At 43.9% G+C, this 19003-nt stretch overlaps 1 protein-coding gene across 2 annotated transcripts in view; it reads right to left on the reverse strand.

Annotated features, from left to right (window-relative positions):
- Positions 1–19003, reverse strand: part of adarb1b (adenosine deaminase RNA specific B1b) — a 173957-nt gene that overhangs the window by 75112 nt on the left and 79842 nt on the right. The window contains exon 3 of one of the 2 annotated variants that reach the window (XM_035773172.2): positions 13850–13904. The exons of the other annotated variant lie outside the window; for it this stretch is intronic. The gene's annotated coding sequence lies outside the window, so the exon portion shown is untranslated. The remainder of the gene's footprint in view (positions 1–13849; positions 13905–19003) is intronic. 2 annotated transcript variants of the gene reach the window in all.

Here is a 19003-nt window from a genome sequence, read left to right on the forward strand (position 1 = left end):
CGGCTTTAGCTCGGACAATACCTTCCAGTCTGCTCAGTGCGATATCAACCCAGAGCATATCGGACTGCTTTTCTCAACCACGTTACCGGAGTCCTGTCGCAAGCTCTGGACCATCACACCGGATCATCGCAGCTAGCTAGCTGCAACCGAGTGGCTATTGTTGGCTAACTCCTCTGTCCCGATGCAAGCACCAGTTAGCCTTGAGCTAGCCTCGAGCTAGGCCCATGTCCCGGCTAGCCGACGAAGTATACCAGCTAATATTTGCCAATTGGCCTGGACCCTTTATTGTCAACATGGAGCCCCGCTGATCCATCACGACTGCTCTGCCGACGTAATCGTCCAATGTGTTTCAACAGGCTTTTACGTTGTGATGTCGCCGAAGAACCATCTGCTAGCCACGGCACGCTAGCTTTCTGAACGCTGTGTCTCCTGCTCACCTAGCATAGTAGGGAGTACCGAACGGCCCCCTGACTCACCTATTGCTGCTCATTGGACCCTATGATCACTCTGCTACACAGCTGATGCCTGCTGGACTGTTCACCAACACGGTACCTCATTTTGTTTATCTGTCGGCCCCAGCCTCGAACTCAGGTCCTGTGTGTACCTAACTGACCCTTGCCGCCCATTCATCGCCATTTACCCGTTGTTGTCTTAGCCCTCCTGATCAACACCTGTGATTGCATTATGCCTCTCTCTAATGTCAATATGCCTTGTCTACCGCTGTTTAAGATAGTTACTATTATTTTATTTCACTGTAGAGCCCTCAGTCCCGCACAAAATGCCTTAGATAGCTCTTTTGTCACACCCCCCACCCATGCAGACCTCACCTGGCTTAACTGGTGCCTCTAGAGATGCAACCTCTCTCATCGTCACTCAATGCCTAGATTTACCTCCACTGTACTCACATCCTACCATACCCTTGTCTGTACATTATGCACTGGATCTATTCTACCGTGCCCAGAAATCTGCTCCTTTTATTCTCTGTTCCCAACGCACTAGATGACCAGTTCTTATAGCCTTTAGCCGTACCCTTATCCTACTCTTCCTCTGTTCCTATGGTGATGTAGAAGTTAACCCAGGCCCTGTAGCCCCAGTACTACACCTATTTCCCAGGCGCTCTCATTTGTTGACTTCTGTAACTGTAAAAGCCTTGAATTCATGCATGTTAACATCAGAAGCCTAAGTTTGTTTTATTCACTGCTTTAGCACACTCCGCCAACTCTGATGTCCTAGCGGTTTTTGAAACCTGGCTTAGGAAGGCCACCAAAAAATCTGAAATTTCCATCCCAAACCACAACATTTTCTCCGTCAAGATAGAACTGCAAAAGGGGGCGGAGTTGCAATCTACTGCAGAGATAGCCTGCAGGGTTCTGTCATACTATGCAGGTCTGTGCCCAACCAGTTCGAGGTTCTACTTTTAAAAATCCACCTTTCCAGAAAAAAGTTGCTCACTGTTGCCACTTGTTATAGACCCCCCTCAGCCCTCAGCTAAGCCCTGGACACCCTATGTGAATTGATTGCCCCCCATCTATCTTCAGAGTTCGTACTGTTAGGTGACCTAAACTAGGATATGCTTAACACCCCGGCCGTCCAACAATCTAAGCTAGATGTCCTCAATCTCACACAAATTCTCAAGGAACCTACCAGGTACAACCCTAAATCCATAATGGGTCCGCGGTCAAACGACCACCCCTCATCAGTGTCAAACGGCCCTTAAAACACTTCAGTGAGCAGGCATTTCAAATCGACCTGGCCTGGGTATCCTGGAAGGATATTGACCTTATCCCGTCAGTAGAGGATGCCTGGTGGTTCTTTAAAAGTGCTTTCCTCACCATCTAAAATAAGCATGCCCTGTTCAAAAAAATGTAGAAGTAAGAACAGTTATAGCGCGTGGTTCACTCCAGACCTGTCTGCCCTTGACCAGCACAAAAACATCCTGTGGCATTCTGCATTAGCATCGAATAGCCCCTGTGATATGCAACTTTTCAGGGAAGTTAGGAACAAATACACACAGGCAGTTAGGAAAGATAAGGCTAGCTTTTTCAAACAGAAATTTGCATCCTGTAGTACTAACTCCAAAAAGTTATGGGACACTGTAAAGTCAACGGAGAACAAGAGCACCTCCTCCCAGCTGCCCACTGTTCTGAGGCTAGGAAACACTGACACAACTGATAAATCCACTATAATTGAGAATTTCAAGAAGCATTTCTCTACGGCTGGCCTGCTTTCCACCTGGCTACCCTTACCCCGGTCAAATGCCCAGCAACCCGCCAAAGCCCCCACCATTTCTCCTTTACCCAAATCCAGATAGCTGATGTTCTGAAAGAGCTGCAAAATCTGGACCCCTACAAATCAGCCGGGCTAGAAAATCGGGACCCTCTCTTTCTAAAATTATCTGCCGAAATTGTTGCAATCCCTATTACTAGCCTGTTCAACCTCTCTTTCGTATCGTCTGAGATTCCCAAAGATTGGAAAGCTGCCGCAGTCATCCCCCTCTTCCAAGGGGGTGACACTCTAGACCCAAACTGCTACGGACCTATATCTATCCTACCCTGTCTTTCTAAGGTCTTCGAAAGCCAAGTTAACAAACAGATCACCGACCATTTCGAATCCCACCGTACCTTCTCCGCTATGGAATCTGGTTTCAGAGCTGGTCATGGGGGCACCTCAGCCACGTTCAAGGTCCGAAACGACATCATAACCGCCATCGATAAGAGACATTACTGTGCAGCCGTATTCATCGACCTGACCAAGGCTTTCAACTCTGTCAATCACCACATTCTTATTGGCAGACTCGACAGCCTTGGTTTCTCAAATGATTGCCTCGCCTGGTTTATCAACTACTTCTCTGATAGAGTTCAGCATGTCAAATCAGAGGGCCTGTTGTCCGGACCTCTGGCAGTCTCTATGGGGGTGCCACAGGGTTCAATCCTTGGGCCAACTCTCTTCTCTGCATACATCAATGATGTTGCTCTTGTTGCTGGTGATTCTTTGGTACACCTCTACGCAGACGACACCATTCTGTATACTTCTGGTACCCTCTTTGGACACTGTGTTAACTAACCTGCAGACGAGCGTCAATGCCATACAACTCTAACTAAAACTGACCATCCTACCGATCCTCGACTTCGGTGATGTCATCTATAAAATAGCCTCAAACACTCTACTCAACAAACTGGATGCAGTCTATCACAGTGCCATCCGTTTTGTCATCAAAGCCCTATACACTACCCACCATTGCGACCTGTACGCTCTCGTTGGTTGGCCCTCGCTTCATACTCGTCGCCGAGTATGAAGCGAGTATGACTGGGCACCATAGCAACACACACTTGTAGATATATATATATCACTGGTTGTTATATTGTAATTACTTCGCCACCATGGCCTATTTATTGCCTTAACTTCCTTATCTTACCTCATTTGCACTCATATAGACCTTTTGTTTTATTTTGTTCTACTGTATTATTGACTGTGTTTTGTTTATTCCATGTGTAACTCGGTGTTGTTGTATGTGTCGAATTGCTATGCTTTATCTTGGCCAGGTCGCAGTTGCAAATGAGAACTTGTTCTCAACTGGCCTACCTGGTTGAATAAAGGTGAAATAAAAAATATATACTACCCACCACTGCGACCTGTATGCTCTCATTGGCTGGCCCGCTCTACATATTTGTCGCCAAACCCACTGGCTCCAGATCATCTATAAGTCTTTGCTCGGTAAAGCCCCACCTTATCTCAGCTCACAGGTCAACATAGCAACACCCATCCGTAGCACGCGCTCCAGCAGGTATATTTCACTGGTCATCCCCAAAGACAACTCTTCCTTTGGCTGCCTTTCCTTCCGGTTCTCTGCTGCTAATGACTGGAACGAATTGCAAAAATCACTGAAGCTGGAGACTTATATCTCCCTCACTAACTTTAAGCATCAGCTGTCAGAGCAGGTTACTGATCACTGCACCTGTACACAGCACATCTGTAAATAGCCCACCCAACTACCTAACCCCCATATTGTTATTTATTTTGCTCTTTTGCACCCCGGTATCTCTACTTGCACATCATCATCTGTATATCTATCATTCCAGTGTTAATGCTAAATTGTAATTATTTAGCCACTATGGCCTGTTTATTGCCTTACCTCCCTAATCTTACTACATTTGCACACACTGTATAAAGATGTTTCTATTGTGTTATTGACTGTACTTTTGTTTATCCATGTGTTACTCTGTGTTGTTGTTTTTTGTCGCACTGCTTTGCTTTATCTTGGCCAGGTCGCAGTTGTAAATGAGAACTTGTTCTCAACTGGTCTACCAGGTTAAATAAAGGTGAAATAAATAAAAAAATCTACAATGTAGAAAAAAGTAAAAAATTAAGAAAAACACTTGAATGAGTAGGTGTCCAAACTTTTGACTGGTACTGTATATATTTTTTTATTGAACCCCCCCCGGTAATCTAAGCATATCTAGAAATCTATTGTGAAATAGAAACGCAGATAAATAAATACACCTTGCATAGTACAAACATCAGAAATCATTTACAAATTATAGAGATCCATTCGTAGATGTACAGATCTGTTGGATTGCAGTTAAGAAATGTCTACCGCTGCTTTTTCCCCCAGATGTCCAAAGTAGACACCCTGGCCCTGTGAATCCTGGCTGTGGACAGTTCCATCAGATAACTTCCTTAAATTTGAAGAACCAATGCTGCAATGGTAACTGATGAGGTGGTATCCACCTTGGTACAATCATTTTCTTAGCAGCTGTGGTTCCTGCCAATCGCACTCTCCAATCGCGTTCAATTCAGATTCATCACAAACCCACATCAGCATTAGATCTAATGGCAATATTTGGTACAGAGAATATATCGTTGACTACCAGAATTCTACCAGAATTCAACCACCCCCGGGACATTAAAACACTAGTGGATTTCCTGGAAGCTAAAGAGTCCATTCATGTATCTTTGAAAGTATAAATACCCTTCCTAGATCCACACAATTCCTTTTTACGCCCTATTGGAGAGTATGAATGCCATTTAAGATTAGATCTCGAATGCGTCTCTGTTGCTTTCCACACATTTACTGCGGAAACTATAATTGGTCCAAACAATAATTCACCTTTTTTTTTTAGGAGTCAGCCCAGAAAATAATGCATATTGTATTCTTATTGGAGTTTGGAATGATAGGTGACGAAAGCCCACCTGATGATTTTGTTCTCTGTAGTGTTCCATATGTAATCTGCGGTCTGCAATAGTCTTTATGGCAGACTATTGGTCTAAACTCGACTCTATAGGAGGAGGCAGTGGTAACATGGAACTCATAAAATTGATACAAGGGATGAAATTCATTTTAATAATTGAGATCTAGCATGCAAAGAAGTAGGCATAACTCACCATCTGTTTATGTTTTTTTGGACCTTTTGAAAGGTGAAAAGTAGGTTCTTCCTGCAAATAGTGTAAATAGATTTGTGGCCATCACCTACTTAAGCATTGTCCTCCCCCCTTGTATCAATTTTATGAGTTCCATGTTATCACTGCCTCCTCCTATAGAGTCAAGTTTAGACCAATAGTCTGCCATAAAGAGGTTCATTTTCAGGAAAAAAGAGACCACAGATTAAATATGGGGCACTACAGAGCTCCCGAGTGGCTGAGGCACTGCACCTCAGCACAAGAGGTGTCACTAAAGTCCCCGGTTCAAATCCAGGCTGAATCACATCCAGCTGTGATTGGGAGTCCCATAGAGTGGCGCACAATTGGTCCAGCGTTGTCCGGGTTAGGCCGTCATTGTAAATAAGAACGTGTTCTTAACTGACTTGCCTAGTTAAAGAGAAGGGGAAAAAAGCATCAGGTGGACTTGTCCTGTTTTTTCCCCCACCTACGATTCCAAATGTGTAAAGTGATCTGATGATCTGTTGTTGATTTTGGCTTCTGTGACATTACGGATCCTTCCAGGGAATGGACGTATGACACAGTCCTTTTTCAATACCTGCAGCAACCAGACCATGCGGCTAGATTATGGACCGGGAGTACCCACAGACAGATACTAATGGTCTGCCAGGGACAGATACTAATGGTCTGCCAGGGACAGATACTAATGGTCTTTCTCTTTCGCACACACAGACAAGCACAGTATGCACACACATAGGCAGAGACACACCCATGGGATCGTAACACACACATTCCAGGTGGCATTTTTATTGTATAGTGTGTACAGTCACTAATCTCTAGTCAATTGATTCAGATCAGGTCCATCTCTGTTCTACTGGGGGAAAAAACCTGGTGGGTCAAAACTAACTGACCGTTCAGACGGTGCGCGTAAACCAAATACACCCACCAGCAAGTATTAGCTATTTAAGCTAAATACTCTGGTGTCTAAGTGCCTGTTCAATAAGGGGGACATTGATGCCAGCTAATACAATTAAGCTCCATCATGACAAGAGCTTTTAGGTCAAGCTTACTCCCGGGGGAAAAGTACGAAGACGAAACGCAAAGGTTGCAAATAGAGAATGACCAAGCAAAACATAGACGTAATTAAGGTGTAACGAACACACACACTCCCAAACCACATGACATAACATTGCCACGGTCTGGTGTCTGAAATTGCTTGGTAATTGCAATTCCTTGTGCTCTTGAATGCTCGTGTCGTGATGAAGTTTGTTCTTGAATCCTTTCTCCCCAGAGTCTGACTGCCTTTTATCCTGCGGAAACCCGCTGAGATTAAACAAAGGCATTCCGGCAGCAATGGGAATAATAATAATAATAATAATAATGGATCATTTGCTACCGCCAGACACTTAACACTCTTTTGAAGGGGAGAGTGAGATGTCTTCGGGAGGGTAAATAATCTTAGATGAGGACAATTTGCCATGTTTGTTTCTTCAGTTGATCCCTTGGTTGAAGTCAGCGCTTTTGGGGAGTTATGTAAAGCACACAGCCCAATTATCCCAAACCATGTTCGTCTCAAGCCGACGACATAACATAACATAATTTGCCTGCTTTGATTCGTTTTTTCTTTAGGGGTTGAGGGAGAGTGAGAGAAAACGTGTATCTGCACGTGTGTGTGTGCGCCCACATAAGGATGTGGGTGCCTACTTGAGAGAAACAGAAGGCGAGCGGGGGACCGACCGACAAACCCGATCAAAACACTACCCGACACAATATAGCCTAATGTGGTTCAAATCAGAGTTTTTCATGTAAACACCACATGGTAACTCAAGCCAGTCAACAAAAACATACATTTTAGGAGACTGCTACTGTCATGAGAGTGCTGAGTTTAAAATGTAATACATTGTGTGCTCCCACGGTCTTAAGAAACAGATATAACTGACATCTATAATGTAATATCGGTCTGTGTTTGTCCAGCCTGTGCTTTCCTATGAAACAGTTCCACCAGACATAAGTCAAATTCTCCCTATTGACTAATCAAGTGGTTTGTGGATGTAAAGGAGGGCACTGAGCCTGTATACAATCATTTTAGAATGAGGGGTGCTGTACTTCTGCTGGTGTTGCTGTACTGTCTGTTTGGGGTATGGGCTCAGGGAGAGAGTGTGATTGACAGTCATGGTTATGCCGCTACCCGAGACAAGCCACAAAGAGGTGACTGGCAAGACCCCCACCACCCCTGACATCTGGACTGAGCTGAGGGTGCTGAGAGACAAAGTGAACATCCTGGGTGCTGTCGCGGGTAGAAGAGAGAGTGGAGCTGAGCGCCACTAACACTGAACTGCAGCTCCGGAAGAACAAGGTAGAGGAGAGAAAGAAACCGGGGTAAACAGCTGAGCTGTCCACCATGGATGGCCAGCGTGACTGCCAGTGAGAGGGAGTTGGATGAGCAGAAAGGGGAGGTGACGACTCTTCGAGTGGAGCTGTGCGTCACTAAGACTGAACTGCAGCTCCAGAGGAACAAGGTGGAGGAGCTGGAGAGGGTGAGTGCAGACAGACCAAAGGTTGCCTTTCTCTGCTAGTTTGACTGGTTCAGGAGCTGTAGGACCATTCAATACTGAAACCACCCTTGTCTACGGTACTGTCATTACAAACATCGGCACAGCCTGCGACTCACAGTTATCTTCACAGCACCACTCAAAGGAGTTTACTACTTTAGATTCACCATCACTTATTTCCGCAGGTGTATTGTTGGGTGTATATGCAAGAATGACCAGAAAGTTACATTTAACTGAGAATTAAATGACGTAGACAATTTACACGTATCTAATGCACTAACTTTCGAGCTGGAGGTGGGAGATGTGGTCTACATGTGTCTTCCCAAAGGACAAGGGGCCTTTTGGTGATCATTGTAACCATAACACCTTTCGTGGCTTCCTGCTCTTCGCTGTGCGAATGGGAACGACTGTACCACAATCAAGTGAAGAGCCAAGGCTTTCTAGCGCCAGGAGGTTAGGGCTTTCTAGCTCCAGGTTAGGGCTTTCTAGACCCAGGAGGTGAGGGCTTCCCAGGCCCCAAATGTTATTCTGCAACCCAATATGAAAACAGAATAAAAAAAATATCATTGCAAAAAAATCTAAGAATAAGGTGGACAATTTTTTTGGAACACTGTTAATGGTTTAATCACAAACATGATAGAGTGGAATTACTTATTTTCATCCACCCGATAACTTTTGATGTTTTCAAATGAACACCACCGATCCATCTGCAGACATGGTCTTTTTAATGGTTTAGTACGTTTGTTTTGTGAGCAGGTGCATTTGTCTCACTTTTCTTTTCATCCGTTGCACCATGTCATCGCTAGAACTGTTGACGTTGATGTTGCTTTTCTTTGAACTGAATTCAAAACCACGGTGAAAACAAGATGACGCATCCCGTTGGGTTTACCCAGTCAATAAAACATTTAAACTGTAACGGCGTTCTTCGTTTGTAGAAAGAGAGTCGGACTGAAATGCAGCGTGGTTGTTACTCATGTTCTTTAACCTGTTAGTCCTCTAGGGGCATTATTTCATTTTTGGATAAAAAGACGTGCCCATTTTAAGCGCAATATTTTGTCACGAAAAGATGCTTGACTATGCTTGGAATTGATATTTTTGGAAAGAAGACACTCTTACGTTTCCAGAACTGCAAAGATTTTCACTGTGAGTGCCTTATAACAAAAGCTTCAGGCAAAACCAAGATGTTTGAGCGACCAGGAAATGAACAGGATTTCTGAAGGTACGTTTTCCATGATCGCCTTATATGGCTGTGAATGCGACAGGAATGAACGGACACTTTCTAGCGTTTCCCCAAGGTGTCTGCAGCATTGTGACGTATTTGTAGGCATATCATTGGAAGATTGACCATAAGAGACTACAATTGCCAAGTGTCCCGCACGGTGTCTGCGTGGAAATTGGTGCGCAAAAGTCAGCTACCAGTATTATTCCATCCGAATCAGAGAACAAAGAAGGCTTCTAGGACTGCCATTTCAATGAATAGATATATGACAAAACACCTTGAGGATTGATTCAAACAACGTTTTCCATGTTTCAGTCGATATTATGGAGTTAATTCTGAAAAAAGTTTGACGTGTAGGTGACTGAATTTTCGGTTAGTTTCGGTAGCCAAATGCATAGTAACAAAACGGAACGATGTGTCCTACACAATAATCTTTCAGGAAAAACTGGACATCTGCTATGTAACTGAGAGTCTCCTCATTGAAACATCTGAAGTTCTTCAAAGGTAAATTATTTTATTTGATCCCTTTGCTGGTTTTTGTGAATATGTTGCGTGCTAAATGCTAACGCTAAATGCTAAGCTAGCTATCACCACTCTTACACAAATTATTGATTTTCTCTGGTTCTAAAGCATATGTTGAAAATCTGAGACGACAGGATTGTTAAGAAAAGGATAAGCTTGAGAGCAGGCATATTTATTTCATTTCATTTGCGATTTTTAGAAATCGCTAACGTTGCGTTATGGTAATGAGCTTGAGGCTGTAGTAACGCGACCGCATGCGTGATGGGGTGGACTATGAGGTTAATGAATGATCGCGATACATTAAATAACTTAATAAATACAAAAAACAACAAACGGAACGTGAAACCTTATTACAGCCTATCTGGTGAACACTACACAGAGACAGGAACAATCACCCACGAAATACAAAGCGAAACCCAGGCTACCTAAATACTGTTCCCAATCAGAGACAACGAGAATCACCTGACTCTGATTGAGGGCAGCCTAGCCTATGCAACACCCCTACTCAGCCGCAATCCCAATAACTACAAAAACCCCAAAACAAAATACAACAAAATAAACCTATGTCACACCCTGGCCTGACCAAATAATAAACGAAAACACAAAATACTAAGACCAAGGCGTGACACAAACAATACAGTAAACCACATTGTTGTTTCGTACAATGAGCCCACCAGTCCCATACATCGCGGTGCCACTGGCTATACATCCTCCCCATAACCCCCCTTCCACATGCGAGCATCGAATGAATCCAATCCAACAGGGCTTTACCTCGACTGAGGTAGACCATAATTGATGGTTTCATACCAAATAGCATAATCCAATAGCTTGTCTCAAACAAGCTTTTCTTGTATCAAACTGTACTTGTACAATGGGACATAATACAGTTTAGTTTAGTAGTAGACAACACCCAGTGCACAAAAGCCCCCGGGCAGAAATAAACAGTCACACACCACACGCTGTTTAAACATGATCCGTATAGCAGAGTGGGAAACAAATGTGCAGTAATCAAACCTCCCTGTCACGTGGGCTCCCTCTCCGGCCTCTAGGTCACCAGGCTGCTCATTGTCCCGATACACATGTCACCATCGTCACGCGCCCCGGCGCGTCATGACACTCACCCGGACTCCATCACCTCCTTGATTACCTGCCCTATATATGTCACTCCCTTTGGTTCCTTCCCCAGGCGTCATTGTTTCTGTTTCAGTTTCATTTCTGTGTGTTGTTCTTGCGTTCTGCCTTGTGTTAGTATCGCGTTCTTGGTTGTTGTTGTTTTATTCAAACGTTTCACCTGCTTCCGACAGGTTCTCACCGCCCCATCATTACACTCCCAGTTCATATACGTCCTTACTGGACCGGGTGAGGACCTGTGGAGAAGGCGGGATGTGTTTGACTGTGTGTGTTAGCCAGGAGAGGATGTGTGTGGAGGTGTGCCCGCACGTGCGTGTTTTATCATCTCCTGTGGGAAACAATCTGCCATGATGACGGCTCACATTTTCCCCAAGCAAGATGCATGTGCAGCTCCAACTGAACAATAGAGAACACACAATGCTTTCGTATTTAGTTGACGAGAACAGCAACAACAAGTTGCATTGTTTCATTTTGATCGCATCTTTAAAGTGAAATCCTCTGTTCAGAGCAGCAATCCCTTTAAAAAGTATCAACTGTGTACTATAAACAGAGCAAGGCATATGAATAATTCTCTCGCACACTTTGACACACACAGCTTGGTGTGTGACAGCACTGTCTGGCCCCAAATCATCGTGTGGCTGTCTCTCTCGCAGTGCACGGCATACATCAGCCATTGAAGTGGCTTTTCGTCGGAACTCTTTTTCGTTGCCTCAGTCTCTCTTTTTATGTCTTCTCCTTTACTTTCCCCGTTACTGTTTTACTGTCCCAAACACACATTCGCTCTCCAACTTTCCCCTCTTCCAAATAACACTACCAAAATCTCACTCATAACAAAAAACACATGGATGTAACGATAAAATAATAAAGATGTATCCAAACCAGGGGTTAGCAGCTAAACGGCAAAACCCTGTACTAATCTGTGTTCTCTGTTGTGCCACTGCCAATAAGTGACAGGTTTGGGATCAGCGTGAGACTTTTAACACTGGGTAAAGAGAGCTGGCTGTGATGTGTATTGGCCTGACATGTGTTCCGCCAGAGACAGATTGCATTGGGCTGTCCCTGCTGAGCTCGGCCTTCTGCTGCCCTGGCTAGCCTGGCACTAGCTAGCAGTGGCTAGTGGCTAGAGCGTCCTTGCCTGCCCTTTCTTTCTGCTAGGGCGCCCGTTGGGACCTGATGCACGGTGACTGTTGATGTGGTGACTGGGCGCGGTGACCGTATGTAGAGACGAGAGGGGGTGGTGGGGTTTTGGGAGTGGGCTGAAAAGCTCTCTAGGGGAGAGATACCTGGAGTGGGAGAGTACACTTACTGTTAGTGTATACTGTACATCAGAGCAACTTCCAGTCCAAAAGGGCCAAAACACAGTTTTTCTGTTTCTACCTCATAGTTAATTGCACTCACTTGGTGTCCCAGATCTGAATCAGACCCTGATTAGAAGGAGAGGATGAAAAACCTGATTAAAAAAGAACAGAGACCAAACGGCATTTTACCCAGTATGGCCTTATCAGTGTATACCAGTGTTTAAGCCTACTCTCAAGAAGCTTGATCTTGCAACCTAGACATTTAGCTAGCAAGTTAGCAAACCAAATGTATAGCTGGAGCCCTGGGCTGGAGAAAATGTATTGGGCACATAGTTACAGATAGTTAGATAGTTACTCTTATAGTAATACGATATTTTAGCTGACAAACATTAGTAGTGAACTTCAAGTGTAACTTGATCACTTCTCTTGCGCTGCACAACAATGGATCGTCATGTTATAATTTGGGGACGTTATTGAAAATCATACCGTGGGTATTTCGATAATACCCCGGTATACGTTATGCCACCCAGGTCTACTCACCAGCACAGTCAATTTCCTCTGAGAGTCGAGTTTCTTTAAACCAATGACATCCAAAGGTCAAAGGGTGTGAGGTAGCTCGATTGCACTTGACGCAATGGAGCAATTGAGTGCAGGAGGGCGCACGTCACAAACGGTAGGGAGCCAGGGACGTACCACACACACCACCGCCGCCGCGGTCAGCTGTGATCAATAGAGGAATGGAGTGGTGGTGCATGGGCAGTGGAAACTATCGTACGGTGCAGAGTGGGGGGAAAACCAGACCCAGACCCCCCCCTACGGCAATTTAGGAGGGAGGGCAGATAAGGAATGTTTTGGGAGGTTGTTACCAACCGTCCCAATATACAACAGGCACAACATGGCAGTCAAAACAACGCACATTGTCTGGGAGCTGTGATATGAATAGAAAAGAGACTCGATGACACCACACTGTGAAAATAAGAAGACAAAAGCCGCTGGGAAAAAAATACAAAAAGAGACACACACACACACACACACACACACACACACACACACACACACACACACACACACACACACACACACACACACACACACACACACACACACACACACGCTGCTGTTTAATCATGATCAGTGTAGCAGAGTGGGAAACAAAATGTGCTTTGCCGTAATCAAACCTCCCAGTTCATATCTGTCTTTACTGGACCGGGTGAGGACCTGTGGAGAAGGTGGGATGTGTTTGACTGTGTGTGTTAGCCAGGAGAGGATGTGTGTGGAGGTTTGTGTTGGAGGTGTGCCCGCCCGTGCGTGTTTTATCTCCTGCGGGACACAATCTGCCATGATGACGGCTCACATTTTCCCCAAGCAAAAGGCTTGCCTGTACAGCTCCAGCTGATCAATAAAAATACACAAGGCTTTTATATATTTAGATGAAAAGAACAGCAAAAAATAAATGAACAAACATTGCATTGTTTCATTTTTCATCCCATCTTAAAAGCTAATCATTGCACCAGCCACCAGCATCCCAATAGACAGACTGGGCACACGATGGACAGATACAGCACGGGAAATCTTTGTTCTGGTAGCTCGATTGCACTGGACGCAATGGAGCAATTGAGTGCAGGGCGCAAGTCAAATGGTAGACACAGGACACACGCTGAGAAAAGAGAAATAGAGCTCCTAAGCAGAGTGGGGGGGAAATTGCACACCCTAAGCAGTGGGGGAAACAACTATTAACAAAGTGGACGTACCGTGAGACAGGGATGAGAGTTGGAAGTTACTTCTCTGGATTTCACTCTGCGTTGACTTCAAGAGAGAAGGGGGGAGTTAGAGTTAGAGTGAGAGAGAGTGAACACGGCAAGTTAGGATGAGCAAGCCTTGTATAACATCATTATACATTCAGTGCCTACATAACACTGCCTCACTGGGACGCATGCAAAGAAGTCTACATCCAACGGACCAGGAGGAGAGGTGTATTATAACAGCTCGCAAATTCAGCGAATGTGCCTTTAAGACTGCGGATCCAACTTTAAATTAGACAAGACTAATTGAATTAGTTTAAACGCCAATGGTTTCTCAGGTACATCTCAGGTTACGTCCCAAACGGCACCCTATTCCCTACATAGTGCATTACCTTTGATGAGAGCCCTATGGTCCCTGGTCTAAAGCACTGCACAGAGTGTCATTTGAGACACGGCCATACTGTAGCAAACGGAGGTGTTTTTCACCAGGCGCTGTCAACATGTCAGAATGGGGTCTATTTCTGCATGCAGCACTAATGCTATTGAGACGTTTACACAGCCAAGGAGATTTCTACACCACCGGTGGTGAATGGGCTCGTTGGAAAATGAAGTGTGAACACCCAAACACACATTTATCCCCCCCTCACAAACAAACAAACACACAAACAAACACGTGGTCTTGGCTCCTGGATATGACCTTAGTCTTTGGTTTACAAACCATAGGCAACCCAATTTGAGGAAGACAACGCTCTCTGATTATTGGCTGGTCACGCCAAACCCATTGGAATCCCCACCCAGTTTAAAAAAGGTGGAATCTCTCAACGGCAATGTCTATACCAAGACAAGTCCGTTATGTACTGCATCTCTATGGTTGACACTGTTTCCAAAATAAATGATAGTAAATGGCCTAGTCAAAGCCCAGACCTCAATTCAATTGAGAATCTGTGGTATGACTTAAATATTGCTATACACCAGTGGAACCCATCCAACTTGAAGGATCTGGAGCAGTTTTGCCTTGAATGATGGGCAAAAATCCCAGTGGCTAGATGTGCCAACCTTATAGAGACATATCCCAAGAGACTTGCAGCTATAATCGCTGCAAACGGTGGCTTTACAAAGTATTGACTTCGGGGGGGTAAATAGTTATACACGTTCAGGTTTTATATATTTTTGTCTTGTTTCTTGTTTGTTTCACAATTTAAAAAATGTTGCATCTTCAAAGTGGTAGGCATGTTGTGTATATCAAATGATATATACCCCACAAAAACTATTTTAATTCCAGGTTGTAAGGCAACAAAATAGGAAAAATGCCAAGGGGGGTGAATACTTTCACAAGCCAATGTAGGTGCTGCTGTAGGCCCTCTTTGGTTGGGGAGAGAAGCACTCGATCATCGGCAAACAGCAGACATTTGATTTCTGAGTCCAGTAGAGTGAGGTCGGGTGCTGCATACTGTCTTGTGCCCTTGCCAATTCATTGATATACATGTTGAAGAGGGTGGGGCTCAAGCTGCATCCCTGTCTCACTCCACGGCCTTGAGGAAAGAAATCTGTGTCTTTATTATTTGTGTATATTGATTTTATAATGTCATGCTTTACCCCAACACTGCTTTCTATCAATTTGTATAGCAAACCCTAATGCCAAATTGAGTCAAAAGCTTTTTTGAAATCAACAAAACATGACAAGACTTCGCTTTTGTTTTGTTTTATTTGTTTTGTCAATCAGGGTGTGCAGGGTGTATACATGGTCTGTGGTACATTATTTTTGTAAGAAGCCAATTTGACATTTGCTCAAGACATTGTTTTCACTGATTACATTTTGAAGTCTGCTGTTGATGATACTGCAGGGGATTTTTTTTAGATTGCTGCTGAAGCTTATTCCACCGTAATGATTGGGGTCAAATTTGTTTCCAAAAAGCCAATTTGACATTTTCTCTGTACATTGTTTTCACTGAGGAAATGTACTTGTCTGCTTGGACATGATAATGTAGAGGATTTTCCCAAGGTTGCTGTTGATGCATTTCCCACGGTAGTTATTGGGGTCAAATTTGTCTTTGTCTCCACTTTTGTGGATTGGGGTGATCAGGCCTTGGTTCCAAACATTAGGGAAGATGCCAGAGCTGAGGATAATGTTGAAGAGTTTAAGAATAGCCCATTTTAATTTGTGGTCTGTATATTTTATCATTTCGTTTAGTACACCATCAACACCACAGGCTTTTTTGGGTTGGAGGGTTTATATTTTGTCCTGTACATTTTAGAATAAGGCTGTAACGTATCAAAATGTGGAAAAAGTCTGAATACTTTCCGAATGCACGGTATATGTTTTTACTCTTGGTTCCTCTTCGTGTTGTTTTTGTTTGGTGTGTTCCAATTTTCAGAGAAGTGATTTGATTCTATGGATTCGCCAATCACAATGAGTTTTCTTTCTGTCATGCTGTTCCTACTTTTTTCTTTGTATATAAGCTAAGGTTTTCTGGTTCTCTGTGTTTCTGGTTGGAAAGGTTTCTCAATTCATTTTGTAGGTTTTTACATTCTTCATCAAACCATTTCTCATTGTTGTTAGTTGTCTTAGGTTTTCGGCTGGAAATAAACATGGGATATGTTAGCTGATTTGATATGTTAGCCTCCTACTGCTAAGTTTACACCTTCACTATCGCAGGAAAACATTTTGTCCAGGAAGTTGTCTAAGAGGGATTGGATTTGTTGCTGGCCAATTGTTTTTTGGTAGGTTTCTACACTTACCCTCCTTCCATCTATAGCATTTCTTAAGTTCGTTTGGCTTCGATACTTCATGTTTGATTTTTGCTCTGTTCAAGTAGATTGTGATTTTGCTGTGATCTGATAGTGGCATAAGTGTGTTGACTGTGAAGATTGAGAGACTCTGGGTTGAGGTTGGTGATAAAGTAGTCTTCCGTACTAGTGTCAAGAGATGAGCTATAGAGTTACCTACAGTAGGAGTCCCCTTGAAACCTGCCATTGACTATGTACATACCCAGCATGCGACAGACCTGCAGGAGTTGTGATACGTTTTTGTTGGTTATGTTGTCGCAGTTGTGTCTAGGGGAGTATATGAGGGAGTGAATGCTGTCACCTCCAGTTGGATGTTTGTCCCCCTGTGTGCTGAGGGTGTCAGGTTCTTGTCCAGTTCAGGCATTTAGATCACCACAGATTAGTACATGTCCCTAGGTCTGGAAATGATTGATCCCCCCTCTAGAATGGAGAAGCTGTCTGCATTAAAGTATGGGGATTCTAGTGGGGGGGAGGGGGGATATAGGTAGCACACAGGAGGAAATGTTTCCCTGTTGAGATATTTTCCATTTGAATTTCTAGCCAAATGTAAAATGTTTTGAATAATTTAATTGTCACACCCTGATCTGGTGCACCTGTCCTTGTGATGGTCTCCACCCCTCAAGGGGTCGCTTATTATCCCCGGTGTTTATGTCTCTGTGTTTCCTGTCTCTCTGTGCTAGTTCGTCTCGTTTGCCAAGTCAACCAGCGTTTTCCTTGCTCCTATTTTTTCCAGGCTCTGTTTGATTCTAGTCCTCCTGGTTTCGACCAGTGCCTTTCCTGACTCCGAACCCGCCGGCCTGACCACTCTGCCTGTTCTGACTACCAGCCTGCCTATCCCCCCTGTACTGTTTTGGACTCAGATCTGGTTTCTGACCCCTGCCTAGCCTGACCTCGAGACCGCCCTATCGTCTGGTAGGGTTTGGTCTCTGACCTGGTTTATGAACTCTCGCCTGTCCCCGACCTGCCTTTGCCTGCTCCCTTTGTTATAATAAAAATCAGAGCTCAACCATTTGCCTCCTGTGTCTGCATTTGGGTCTCACCTTGTGAGTTAGGTCTGCTTTACACCAAATAGGTATACTCCCTGAGCCCCTTCCCTGTTTCAAACCTGGTAGTTTGGTGGATGTTCAGCTCTCTGTAATGTAGAGGGCAACCAGTGGGTCCATCTCCTCTGTACCATGTTTCTTGTAGGATGACAAGGTCTGTATTTCTAATTTACTTGGTGAAGTCCAGGTTCCTTCTCTTTAGATTAAAGACAGATGCCCTCAGGCCTTGGATATCCCAGGATGAGAGAGTGAAGGCTTTGGGTGCCATAAAGTGTCCAATGTTGTCAGACCAGTAAGTGTGAGCAGAGCCTGCGGAGCATATGATACATGCCATTGGCTTGGGCTAGTGTAAGAGTGGGGGTTGGGCCTGTTTGCCTGCTCACGGCCTCCCTCCCTCACCCTCTCTCTCTCTCCAGTCTCTCCCTCTCTCCAGTATGTCTCTCTCCAGTCAATTCAATTAGCTTTATAGGTATGACGTAACAATGTACATATTGCCAAAGCTTACTTTTTACAATATTAACATAATTAATAATAATAATCAATATTATGTCGCGTCTTTGGCTATGCCGGATTAAGTGATATGACATGCTATTCTCCGTAATTACTATTACCTGATTGAGCTAATCATGTAAATGTAATTAACTAGAGAGTCAGGCACCACAAAATAATATTTATAGAGCTGTTATCTTCCGAATAAACTCTTAAAGACCTACTAATATTTTACATCAATAGCAGTCAATATTAATCGTCATCTTAATTCAGTCTCATCTGAAAGTTGTACATTCTTAGTTATCTTTAAGAACCCTGGCTAACAGTTTGAATCAGCAATACAAAATTGGGTTTAATTATTTATTAACCTGTAGTGACACCCCATCCCGTGAACGGGACCGTTGTCATCATCTGACACTAATTAGCATAACGCAACGGACATAAATCTTCCTAGAAAATCTTCCTATTCATGAAAATCACAAGTGAAATATATTGGAACACAGCTTAGCCTTTTGTTAATCACCCTGTCATCTCAGATTTTCAAAATATGCTTTACAACCAACACTAGACAAGCATTTGTGTAAGTTCACCACAACGCCGAAAAATATTCCAAATTAGCTCCATAATATCGACAGATACATGGCAACCGTTGTTTAGAATCCATCCTCAAGGTGTTTTTCTAATATCTATTCGATAATATATCCTTCGGGACAATTTGTCTTTCACTAGGACCGATTGGAGTAATGGCTACCTCTGTATTTTACGCGAGAATCTCTCTCGGAGCCACCATGTGACCACTTACGCAATGTGGCCGCCTATGGCTATTCTTCAACAGAAATGCGTA

The sequence above is a fragment of the Oncorhynchus keta genome, chromosome 7, assembly GCF_023373465.1.
Source record: "Oncorhynchus keta strain PuntledgeMale-10-30-2019 chromosome 7, Oket_V2, whole genome shotgun sequence".
NCBI lineage: Eukaryota > Metazoa > Chordata > Actinopteri > Salmoniformes > Salmonidae > Oncorhynchus > Oncorhynchus keta.